Source organism: Silurus meridionalis, chromosome 29, assembly GCF_014805685.1.
Source record: "Silurus meridionalis isolate SWU-2019-XX chromosome 29, ASM1480568v1, whole genome shotgun sequence".
NCBI lineage: Eukaryota > Metazoa > Chordata > Actinopteri > Siluriformes > Siluridae > Silurus > Silurus meridionalis.
In genome coordinates this window covers 7,577,439-7,591,090 of record NC_060912.1, presented here as the reverse complement: position 1 = coordinate 7,591,090, position 13,652 = coordinate 7,577,439, and the positions used below count along the sequence as shown (strand labels likewise).

The following is a 13,652-nucleotide window of genomic DNA, read 5'->3' as shown; positions in this document are numbered from 1 at the left end:
TGCTGCATTGCCACAAGTGGTGCTATAAATCAAAATCAGACAACCTCAAGACAGGCGCTTGGCACATTTGGGATTTATCCTGTCAGGGAAGCATTCATTGACAGGAATATTGTTGTTTAAAAAATGAGATGCTTTACATCCTGTACGTGCCGTGTCGGTGTTAATGGTATATCCATCAGTAGGCCTCGATGATTGAATTGTTTCTCCTTAGACTTGTGCTATGTCTCCTCATCTGAGCAATAATGAAAAGCTTGTCCTTCAATTCGAGTCGAACCTCTCCCTCTGTCTCGACTGCTGCTTTACATTTCTAAAGAGCATCATCTTTAGCCAATCTGTTGCCAATATATCCAGCGTTAACTGTGCTGCCTATTGTGCACTATATAAAATTCAATAGAAAAAGTCCTCATCGTCCTCATTACTTTAAATCCCATGACTTTTTGCATAATATGAGCGATGCGGCGACGTTTCAGTGCGCTGTCTGAAATCCTGTACCATCCAATCACACGCATAATTTCTTTCTTGCTACTGTATCTCGCATTTCGTCGGCTCGAGTGTTTTCTCATTTAAGCCTGAAATTATGAAGTAATAAATACAGCTTCTTAACCTGATTGCATGTGTTGATCCTGTGGTATTTCAAAGCCTGGTTAGGGGGAAAAAAAGACTTCCCAGGGGTCTAGAGATGTCTGTTTTTATTTTATTGCATATCAAATTCACTGTCATTATTCAAGATTTAATATTTTCTAGCTGTCTGGGAATATGTAATATAAAAAAATGATACTCCTAGAAAGATCCTCACAAATCTAGTGGGTACATATACAGACTGGTGAGAAATTACAGGGAAATAATGCAGTGACTCTTTAAGGTTATACAGGATGTGAAATGGTTGGATGAGGATGTAATGTAAAAGCCATAGAATCACATTTATAGTCACCAGAATTCAAACTACTTGAACATCCACAGTACACAATACAGATGAAAGTTTGTGGACATCTATCTATGAGATCTTGGAATGTGCTTGGGTCTTAGTAAAGTCAGGATCTAATGTAGGGTAAGGAGCCCTGGGGTGCAGTCAGCGTTTCAATTCATCCCAAAGGTGTTCAGTGGGGGTGAGGTCCGAGCTTTATAGCAGGCCACTCAAGATCCTCCACTCTCAAACAATGTAAAGCATATCTTCATGAATCTGGCTTTGTGCACAGGGGCATTATCATGCTGAAACACATTTGGGTCTCCTAGTTTAATTGAAGGGAAAATTGAATACGTTCTTTGGCTTCTCCCATCAGGGGTCGCCACAGCGGATCATCCGCATGTTTGATTTGGCACATGTTTTTACGCTGGATGCCCTTCCTAACACAACCCTCCCCATTTATCCGGGCTTGGGACCGGCACTAAGAGTGGCTGGGGTCGGTTCCCTGACCGGGGATCGAACCCGGGCCTCAGGGGTAAGAGCGCTGCATCCTAACCACTAGACCACCAGGGGACCTGGAAAATTGAATACTAATGCATCCAAAAACATCCTATACAATTACATGCCTCCCACTTGGTTTCAGTTTGAGTGAGAAACACATTGAAAAGTCAAGTATCTCAATACTTTGTCCATATAGTATATTAATTAGTGATGGCACTTTTTGATCAAAACAGAAAAAAAATACTGCAGTTTTTGGTTAACACGTTCAATACTTTGCCACGTTAACGTTTCCCCGTTCAAACGAAGCCAATCCGAACTACTTCACAGAAAAAAAGGTATTTAATTAATCAAATAAAAAATTGCACTCTGAATTTTGTTCGTATTAGTTGGAATCCCTCCAGCAAGCCACTCGAAAATGTATGAAAGGAGCAGCATTATTAAAACATGAATAACAATAGGAATCATGCGATGTTATTAAGACCACAGCAGGCTTAAGAAAAATCCTTTCACAGTTTCTTTCGGAATACATTTAGCCAGAAGCCATTCCTCATTCATCCCTAAACCTTTCATTGGATTCCTTCATCACACATGCACTGATGTTCACCATTTGCCTATGTTTATTAGGAGATCAATAGAAACGCGTTCATTTCCAGCAGCGCCATTGTTAAGTATGTGTGCAAGCACTACGGAAAACAACCAACAAGCAATAACATCAAAGAAATAAAGACAGATATTATATATTTATGTATTGCTCTGACAAGATTATTACATTCTATACAGCGTTCTAAATATTTGGGTATAGCATATACAGTATTGTAAAAGAGACTCAACATGAAGTAGAGCATGCGTTTAATACTAGACTAAAGTTACTCATCGCTGAAAAAAGTCACTCATCGCTTTAGTCATGAATGGAACGAAAGACTTTTAGTCATGTGATATGCAAATTTTTAAAAGTAAAGAAGTTTGGGCAATGACATGTACTTAAGTAAACAGGAATCATTACCATCACTTGTTTTAGTGTCACACTGGTAACTGGACCTCACATCATATTAATATATGAACACAAAATTATTTCAAATTTTGTAATTCTTTAATAATAAATGTAATAAATATATAAATAAATGTATCCACCTGAACATCCACCATATAGAACACAAGCAGAGCAAAGATGATGATGATCAGGTGCTCAGGAATGTCTCTGTTCTCAGTCATGTTTACATCGCTAACCCCCTCACCCACATTAGCCTTACATTTACATTTACATTTGAGCCATTTAGCAGACGTCCTTTACCAGAGCGACATACAAAAGTGTTTTGAGTCTCTAGAACTTCTTCCTCTAGAACCTCTAGAACTTCCATACTTCTTGTTGCCTTCTGCCTTGTTTGTTGTTAGCTTCGTATGCTAGCCTGCGTCTGTGGCGTGTGATAGCCAGTAAATGATACACCAGTGGGAGGTTGAAAAAGCTGCGTAATGAAAAGATGGGCTGAAAACAGAGAAGCGATTAATCATGTCACTAAATAGATTAAAACTAAAGATGTAGGAAGTAGAAAGTTTAGATATTTGTGTAGAAAAATTTAATAAGTACATATAAAAACTGAAAAATAAATAGTGAAGTGACATGCTGATTTGAACTTCATTACTTCCCATTTCTAATATATACTTATACAAAATCTATTCTGACAGAAGGTCATGTATGACAGATGACTGACTTGACCTTCGTCCTTTGTGTTTTTCTTAATTCATGAACACAAGAATGCACATAAAACTAGATGCATTCCTACTGACACTTCAGTCCTTAATTATCTGTGAGCTCAGCAAGTCATGTTAATTGTTCAACACTTCTGATAATCCCTTGTTACCTTGTTAAAATTGTGGTGTTAGAGATAGCTTCTTATTGTTGTGTAACATCTGGCCTTGTCATGTTTTAATCTTATTACTAATTATGGCATTGTTGTTTCCTGTCACTCAGGTATTGAGGATACAGGATTGGCTATTTTGTTGCAGTCAATCAGAATGAAAACTCTAATCAGGAAGTGGCTAGCGGCTAATGCTAACACTATGGATTCTTTAGGGTTTTATGTCCAGTTTCAAAAATTTCACTTAAAAGGAGAAAATCCTGACAATTCCACACATTGAGGGAGTGTAAGTGGGCTAAAATAAGTAGAACAGTTCAGTAAATCTGTATTACCTAAATAGGGTCTAAAAAAGAGAAAACTATTAAATTAAAATGTTTCCATTTATTGATTTTTATATAATCAATTAAATTTGTGTCAATTTCATTGATTACTCTGTTATAATCAATATAATAAAAAAGTGTATTGCATTCATTTGATTTATTCTCCTATATTTTTTATAAAATATTATTGAATATATTATTTAACCAAGCAGACATTTTATTTAAAATTTGTATAAAATTGTATGATCGCATGTTAATAAACTGCATTAATATAAAAAATAAACCGACATTTACCAAACAATGACTTAAAAACTGAGGTACCAAACCGTGAACTTTGTCCAAAATTACACTCCGAATATATATATATATATATATATATATATATATATATATATATATATATATATATATATATATATATATATATATATTTATTATTATTATTATTATTATTATTATTATTTTTTTTTTTTTCCGGAGTGTAATTTTGTAGAAAAATCAGGGTTTGGTACCTCAGTTCCCTGCATTCCCCACAACAGCTCAATGTGAAATATTAAATATTCCACCTTATATCCCTGTGCTTTAATGTTTACATTATTGGTTTCTGTCTTTGTCAATTGCTCTAATGATTTCTTTGTTGGTGTTGTAACTATTTTTCTCATTTTTTGATTTCCCAGAAAAAAAAAAAACTTAACTTTGTCTTAACAGGACCCCAGCAGCTTGGGCCATAAAACATCTCATTAGATTGACGAATGGAGAAAGATAAAATGCAGATATGAAGTATAAAGTCTTTATATTATGCTGTAACCTAGACATGAGCCAGTATAAACATTTTTATATCCTAATAAATAAGAATGCTTTATCATGGTTTATGGTCATATTTAAAAAGTTATTGCATCACAAAAACAAAATGACTCTGTTGTAGCCCAAAACAAATGCACACATGCAATGCTCAAATTTGTCCATAGTTTATCATGTATTATGTAATAGGGGGGTTCATGAATTTTCTAGAACAGCAGCTATAAAAATGCTGCATATGGACGAATGTATTGTGATATTTAGGAAATCAAATCCTGTTCAAGCATAACAATTCCCTTGTGCACAATGCCAGCTCCTGAAGATATGCATTCAATGGGTTGGAGTGGAAGATCTTAAGTGGCTGCTAAAGAGCTCGACCTCAATCCTATCTAACATTTTTGGAAGGAACTGGAATGCTGACCCTCCGCCCTATTTCCTCAGCATTCCCTAAAGAGCACAAAAATCCACAACCAAAATTATTAACACAAATAGGGAATAGGATGTTCCAAAAGCACATACGAATCTTATAGTCATGTATCTACAAACATTTGCCAATATAGTGTATTATTGTTAATAACTCAAATCACAAGTTTAGATGTTATCTTTTGTATATTAATTCATTTATGTTTGAACTCAAAGACCTATGTGTAAAATACACAGTAAAAGCTCAGTATTGATATTTTATTTTTTGCCCTTGGCCTAAATCAGTGATGCTTCAAATGTCCGTAAATGTACTTAAATGTCTTTGTCCAAAATCAATAACAACGCAGGGGAGCATGGCGGATATTTCCGTGTCTGTGCCTTTCAAATGTCAATACATTCTTCAATCAGGGGCAGGACGGAGACGTCATTAGAATGGCTTAAGCTGCATGGCTACAGTAAACATCATGGCGTGCCTTTTTCATATGTGGGGATTTCAAATGTCAATATATTCTAGTGAAATCCATTTGACTGCATGTACAAACTGACTTTGCCTAATGGTGTGTGTGTGTGTGTGTGTGTGTGTGTGTGTGTGTGTGTGTGTGTGTGTGTGTATATTCCAGCCCATTAAAGCAGTTATTGTGCTCATTATTTGTATAAAGATCTGAAATTATTGCTCACTATAAATCTGCCAAGTAAGGAAAAAAACACAATAGGCCATAGGAACAAAATCAATTATGCATTTATTTTCACCACTAAAAGTCAAATGTTCCTTTAACATCACCATTCTACTTTTGCGTTAACAGTGTTTTAATTATTAAAAGACAACACTTTTAACAGATACATTTGACGATTTTGGATGAAACAAGGTAGTTCCTGTTATCACTTATGTTACAATGGCTACAAATAGATGATATTTCACCATTCTTATTGGAATATAAAAATAATTTTTTTGGAAAAAAATTGACACTTATTTTACGTAGTGACTGTTACAATTCCCTTTTAACGCCCTGAGTAAAGGGGTTGTAACGTAATGTTTTTGTGATGGTACTGAATCTGAAAGAAAAGGACAAAAACAAGACCTAGGAGTGGTTTTGCCTCCAATTGCTGTTAACTGCATATAATACAAATTTAGAATCGTAAACAGGACTATATACAAAATAAGATAAAAGGAAAAGGAGAAACATACAGGACGGATCAATGGAGGTAAACAGTACAGAGGTGAATAGCGGAGGTGGAAAAATAAAAGAAAATAATAAAAAAAATGTCCTACTTTCCTCAGCCAAGACGGAAGGGAGAGAAACATCCTGAGGAAGTGGAAAACGTCTTGACCGTTACAGTGGTAATAAGACATATGTACCATTCAAGGGTAACATCAATGTGTTCATAGCAGAAATCTTATTTCCTGACATGAGCAGGAAAAGCAAAGTGAAACTTTACACTACGAGAAACAGCATGGAGAACAATACACTCTTCCATCCATCATGGACATTTTACATGACATACTACATCTGCAGGGCCACAAACATTGCGCTTGACTACACACACACACACACAATGCACACACACTTTACCCTTTGGCTGTCGGGAAAAATGTACTGAAGACCTCTGGCCCTCATATTGTGTAACAGTTTCTTCCCCAAGTCATCAGACTCCTCAATAAGTGATTGAACTGATACACACACATATTTATCTCTGTGTGCTGGTGGACGCTGCATTGTCACAGTGTTATTGCATTGTTGTGTTGCTGCATTAAATGTTGTGTGCACATGTTATCAATGTGTTTATGTAGTTCTGTGAATAGGTTTGTGTTATTTTGTGTTGAATCGTGTTGCTTTATGTAGCAACTTGGTTGCAGGTTAATATTGTTTTATTTCACTGTGTACTGTATATGGTTGAGATGCCAATCCAACTACAATACACTGTATAATACACAAAGATACACACTCCACACAGACCGTGCTGATATTCAAAAAATGCAAAGCAAAAAAATATATACACTTTCGGACACCTGTGTTATCGTGTTAGAAAGTTTCAAGTGTAACCTGTTGTACTAGCGTAGCTACAAAACCTAGCAAACAAATCAGGTGTGAGGTCTTGAATTCACTGTCAATTTAATTCACTATTTAATTACAATCGATTGAACAACCACTAGAAATGATATTTTATCTATATGCTGCATTTTTACATCATAATTATTAAAAAAAAAAGAATCCTCTCAGGAATTCTGCTGAGTTGTGTTCAGGTTAGCTCGCTAGCAAATCTGGGGAAAAAAATGCTAGTTTTATCTCAGACACTGAGTCTGTTAGTACACATCCAGTAATGACAATATTGGCGAAGCAGCCTGTTATCATCATTACCTCATTACACATTTTTTTTCATGCCCATTACTGCATCAGTGTACTTCAGGTGGACTTGCTTCAGAGGCACCATGGGAAATCACAAGCAGAGTGGCTCTGGGCTCTGGGGATAGTTCTCGTCTCTCTTTCTGGTGTGCAGCAGTTGGACTAATTGGCCTTGTTTGTTTCTGGCCGTCTGTAGTGAGAGTGGTGATAAATACAGACCCCTTCCCATGAGCACATACACACATGCACACACATACAAACAAAAGCACACACACACATACAGTGCATATCAATGTTTCATTAAATAAGAGGAGTGGATGATATGAGATTTAAAAAAAGAACAAGAACAGGAGATATAATGGGAAATAAATATTTAGACAGGATGGGATGGATAATTGGGGTCTGTGTGTGTAAACGTGACAATTAAAGCTATATTTGGACTGAAATATACTCTTAATGCATATGTTTAAAAATGTGTTTACCCACAAAACTCTGACTTGCCTAGAAGCATTTTAGACATTATGATGTCTTGCATGTTGCTATGACATGTAGATATCAAACCAGCTGACTTGCTTGCCAGCTGACTTGTTTTGGCCTTAATGGTCCAAAAAAAGCAGCCTATACATAATAAGCTGGATGAAGTTCTTTCTGTCGGAGACCCCTCGCTGCAGATGAAAATGGTTCCACATGAATATAGATAGAAATTGAAATGTTATACAAAATGTTGAATGTCTTAGATGCTCGGAATAAATATAAAGCATTAATTGAGAGTTGTAATACTTTTAAAAATAAAACAGCCACATTCTTTGCTGAAAAAATATATTCAGATGATGTTAGTTGATGAACCAACATACTGAGAAACAAGGAATGAGAAATGAAGCGTAGAATTAGCAAGTCAGAGATGTTTATGGAAATCAGAGAGTTTAAAACAGTCAGACAAACATTTCTTCAGCATTCATTAATATTATTAATGGTGGTCATCCAAAGTCAATTGGAAGGTGTTTTACCAAAGAGGTTTTTAAATTCATTTCATTTTATGAGGTGGTATCGAAAGGTTTCGAGACTAACTGGCTCTATTCTGAGAATGTGCGTCTGCGATTTCATCATGGACAGCAAGTTAGAAAAAAATTCTGTGTGAAACTGGGCAAATCCACCACAGAGTGGATTGACATGACATATGTTTGACACACGGCGTGCTGCAGTAAATAGTTCGAGGTGTTTTGAGAGGCACGTGCGCTTCAAACACGGAGGAACATCACTGGAAGATGAGAGATCGGGAAGACCTTCAATGAGCTCAACCCGCAAAAATGTTGAAACTATTCGGAGAACAATCCAAATTTGGCTCCTGCGGCCATTTTGACACCATTGCAGATATCCAGCATGAATCGCAGAAGGTACCTGACAATTTTAGAAAAGAGGACTTCCAGGACACATTCCAGAAGTGGCAGGAATGCTGGGAGCACTGTATTGCTGTTCAAGGGGACTATTTTGAAGGTGTAAACCTAGATAAATAAAGTACTTTCTTGTAAATAGCGCTTGTCTCCAAACTTTTTGATGTAGACGTGATGCTTAGATGGTTTGGCTGAAGCCAATTTGATAAATATTCATATAGATAGAAAAGTAACCCATAATGGAGTATATTGAAAATATAAGCTTCATAAACAAAGCTAAGCATTATAAAGACAAAACAACCCTGATCTATAATGGATCTCGGTTACAGAAGCAGCTTGACCATTATTGTAATTTGAATTGAACAAATCCTCTGTAGAACATTAGCACTTGTAACTGGCATGTTTACATGAAAAAGTCTGTGCACTGAGACATCATTACCTTTGATTAATTTCTGTTTATCAGCACGGGCCAAGTCGTTAGAGGCATGGAAGATTTACACGGAGGCCAAGATTAAAGGCTATGTGTGGAATCTCATGAAGCAGAATCTAATCTCCATATCCCCTCTGCCTCTCTCTCTCTCTCTCTCTCTCTCTCTCTCGCTCACACACACACACACACACACACACACACACACACACACACACACACACTTATATGCACACACTCATGCACAAAGCACAGTACTTTTGATGTTGATTATCTGTAGTCTCAGCACACCACCTAGGAGGAGACACACTCTCGCCTCAGCATGGGAGACAGTGCATGCAAGCACAAGCACGACACACGTGCACACACACACACACACACACACACACACACCAATCCTGACACACAAGCTCAGACATGCTGTAATCAATACACCTCAGAAGGCTTGAGAGACAAATGAAAGTGGATCCCACCCTCCCACACACACACACACACACACACACACACAAACTCAGACAATCTCAGCATGGCCCCCCCATAGATGCTTTTAAGTGAAAGAATCTCTTTTCAATGTAACAGCACTTGAAAAGGCCAAGGCTGCCTTGCTGTTGAGCAAACCTAAGTCAGCCGTGCCCTTTGCCATCCCGGACTTTAGCTCGAGACCTCAGGAGACGCTTGCTCTCTCAATCAGACAGACGGTGCTCAGACACACATACACACACATGCTCAACTCAGGCAGAGCCAAGGAAAGAGACAAAGGAACAGTGGAGATCCAAGGTCATAGCTAAACTTTCAGACACTTTGCATGGTGACCCCTTAATTCTGTTTATTCCTTTGATAAACATTACTGACTTTTTTAGATTTCAAAGCATAAAATAGCAATTGATTATATGTATATTACCTAATTGATTTGCATTATAAGCAAATAACATGAAAATAATATTGATAACTAATACAAAACACACACTGAGTTTGAAGATTCTGGTAATGGCTAAAGAGAGTCTTAAAAACAACCCCAAAACAGTGTTAAAGAATGTATAAAATACAAAAAAATGTGTAGAAATTTTTGTCGTTTTGCTAAATTTTTTCTGAATGTAGTCTTTCTAGCAAAAAACGAATCCTCTTTTTAAATGACCTCAACTTAAGAGTTATCTGAGCCTGATCTCAGGTGAAAAACTTTCAATCTTGGGCGCCGTCCCAATCTCTTTGCCCGCCGGGCACCAGGGAGTGATGCCTGTGTGTATGACTGGCACCCTCCTGGTGGCGGAGATGGCAGCAGATGGCGTACGCCTCCCCTGGCACACTTGCGCATGATGAGGAGGCCTGTTCACACTGATGTGAGAGGACAAGCTAATCACACCTGCTGGCATCTTGCCCAGCCTCTACATCCATCCAGCATGAGGCTCCGGGGACATTGAGGAAAGCAAATGCCAACCGGCACAGATCGAGCTCACCAGCCAGGCTTGGGAAGAGGAGTGTACATCTAACGCTAATACTAACAAACAGAGCTAATGCTAGTAAATCAGTCCCTTCTGATTTGCAATCAGTAGGGCTGAGGAAGACTACAGCAGACAAAGATGCATACAAATACAGCTGCACATTGGGAATAGCTGCCTGGGGTACTGTACATCACAGAGGTAGTATTCATCACCAATGATTAATCAATGACATATTGCCATATTACTTAGAACCCAAGTTCTTGTCCAGAATTAACATGAACATTCGATTCGGTTTGCAAGAAGTACACCTACACTATATGGCTCCATTAAAATATGGCTTGGAGAAGAAGATCTTCAGTGGCCTGCTATAGAGCTCTAACCTCAACCCTAGTGTCCATTTCTGGCATGAAATGGAAAGCTGACTGCATCCCAGGCGTCCTCTCCATACATCAGTACTTGATTCGCTAATGCCATTGTGAATGAATGAGCACAAATCTCCACAACTACACTCCATTCACAACCACCACCATGCTTCACTGCAACACGGTCTCAACATCAGTACAAATTTCCTAGAAGATACTAAAAATTAAAAGTTACTTATAAAGGGTTACATGAGTTGCAGCCATGAACTATTTTACTTTATAATAAGTTCATATTCTTAGCTTAAAAAAGGAAATAATAATTATTATTGTCATTAACTAATGTATTTATTATTACCACTAATTCACATTATTATTTTTTATGATTTTTCATTAACAATTAATTGTTGTTAATGATAATCAAGCAAAGACTTCATTAATGATTAACATATTCAAATAGATGACACAAATTAAAACAACTAAGCATCAATTTGTGAGTTTAAACTCTAATAAGAATAACCTGTTAAAATGTCAAAAGTAATGAAATACCTTTATTTTAATTAATTAATTTTAAGCCTTGTGTCTCAAAACAGTGTCCTCCATCGTTCAGCTCTCAGTATACAGTATACAATGAAAAGCAATCAGTGTCACAAAAGAGTTTACAATATAAATGCAATAATTAACTGCACGCTGATATATTCATCAAAATTTGCCAAATTCATAACCATATGCTTTTGCTTTTGCTAGTTTACATAAGGTCAGCATATGGAGTGCGAAAAAAGATGGACAGAATCTTCCCAGCAAGTTTTAAAGAAAAACAAATAAATAAACCCCAAACTTTTTTGGCATGTTGTAATGGAGGTGACTGATAAAGCAGGTAAAAGCTGTGTACTTCATATGATGCAAGCACATAGACCATAATGGAACTGGCTCTAACTAACTCCAGGCTGTTCTCAACCTGCTCCCTGCTCTCACCACAAATCACAGTATAATCCGCAAACATCATAGTCCATGGAGACTCCTGTCTGACCTCGTCCATCAAGCTGTCCATCAAATCAATTTAATTTAATTCAATTCATTTTTATTTGTATAGCGCTTTTAACAATGAACATTGTCTCAAAGCAGCATTACACAGATGATGTGGTGATAAAAATAAATAAGATGAGAAGTACCGGACTCAAGATGGAACCCATCCTCATCTGGGTGGCACAGAATGTACATTTATCACAGATAAACGATGTTGCGGGGGACCCTTGCTGCTGCATTCTGAACTAACTGAAGCTCATTTATGCACTTACTCAAACACCCAGACAGTAAAGCATTACAGTAGTCTAATCTAGATGATAACAAAAGCATGAACTAGTTTTTCTGCATCCTGTAAGGACATCATGTTTTTAATTTTAGCAATATTTCTAATGTGAAAGAAGGCGATCCTGGCAATATTATTCACATGAGCCTCTAAAGAAAAGACTAGGGTCAATAATCACACCGAGGTCTTTGACTGCTGTAAAAAACATCATCCAGAGATGCTATGTAATGAAAAAGTTTACTTCTAGATGTATGTGGTCCTAGTAAAAGTACTTGTCCTTTACACACTCCTCAAAATTTTTGAGCTGATCTCTCTCATCTTCCTTTGCTGAAATATACAGCAAAGTATCATCAGCATAGCAATGGAAGCAAATACCATATTTATGTATAATTTCACTCAGAGGCAGCATATACAGTATATAGAGAAAAGCATTGGGCCTAAGGCAGATCCCTGCGGAACACCAAACTTTACCTCAGAGAGTGTGAAAAAACTCACCATTTACATCTAACCCTAGCCACTCTTAGTGCCGGTCCCAAGCCTGGATAAATTGGGGAGGGTTGCGTTAGGAAGGGCATCCAGCGTAAAAACGTGCCAAATCAAACATGCGGAGGATCCGCTGTGGCGACCCCTAACGGGAAAAGCCGAAAATAAGTTTACATCAACAAACTGATAGCAATCAGTCAAATAAGACCTACGCAAGGAGAGAGTTGTTCCCTGTATTCCAACAACCTTCTCTAGTCTTGCATCACCACTGCAAACAGAAAAGGGCTCAAATCCGGTCACTGATGCAATCCCACCTTCACCTTGAACCAGTCTTTCGTTCCTACTGCACACTTCACTTCTGTCACACTGTCCTCATACATGTCCTGTACCACTCTCACATACTTTTCTGCCACACCTGACTTCCTCATACAATACCACAACTTTATCTCGGCACCCTGTCGAATGCTTTCTCTAAATCCACAAACACACAGTGCAACTCCTTCTGACCTTCTCTATACTTCGCTATCAACAAACTTAAAGCAAATATTTCATCTGTAGAGCACTTCCTTGGCATGAAACCATACTGTTGTTCACAGATGGTCACCTCTTCTCTCAGCCTGGCTTCCACTACTCTTTCCCATGACTTCATGGTGTGACTGATCAACTTTATTCCTCTGTAGTTACTGCAGGTCTGCACATCTCCCACATCGCCCCAGTCTGAATTTTGTTAAACTATCTGGTTTAAAACTCCACTGCCATCTCTCCTAAACATCTCCATGCTGTCATCTGGTCGAACCGACTTTCCACTCTTCATCCTCTTAATCGCTGCTCTCACTTCCTCCTTACTAATCTTATCCACTTCCTGCTTCACCATCTCCACACCATCCAACCTTCTTTCTCTCATTTTCCTCATTCATCAGCTGCTCAAAATACTCCCTCCATCATCTCAACACACTCTTCTCACTAGTCAACACATTTCCATCTCCATCCTTTATTGCACATCCTTCCCAGCTCGGTCTCTCTGCCTGGCCAATCAGTACAAATCCTTTTCTCCTTCCTTAGTGTCCAACTTCTCATGCAGCTCCTCATATGCCTTTTCC

At 37.7% G+C, this 13,652-nt stretch overlaps 1 non-coding gene across 1 annotated transcript; it reads right to left on the bottom strand.

The window, feature by feature from the left end:
• Positions 1–1,405: 1,405 nt before the first annotated feature.
• Positions 1,406–1,478, bottom strand: trnak-cuu. Its single transcript has one exon. It is a non-coding gene; the product is annotated as a tRNA-Lys (tRNA).
• Positions 1,479–13,652: the final 12,174 nt, after the last annotated feature.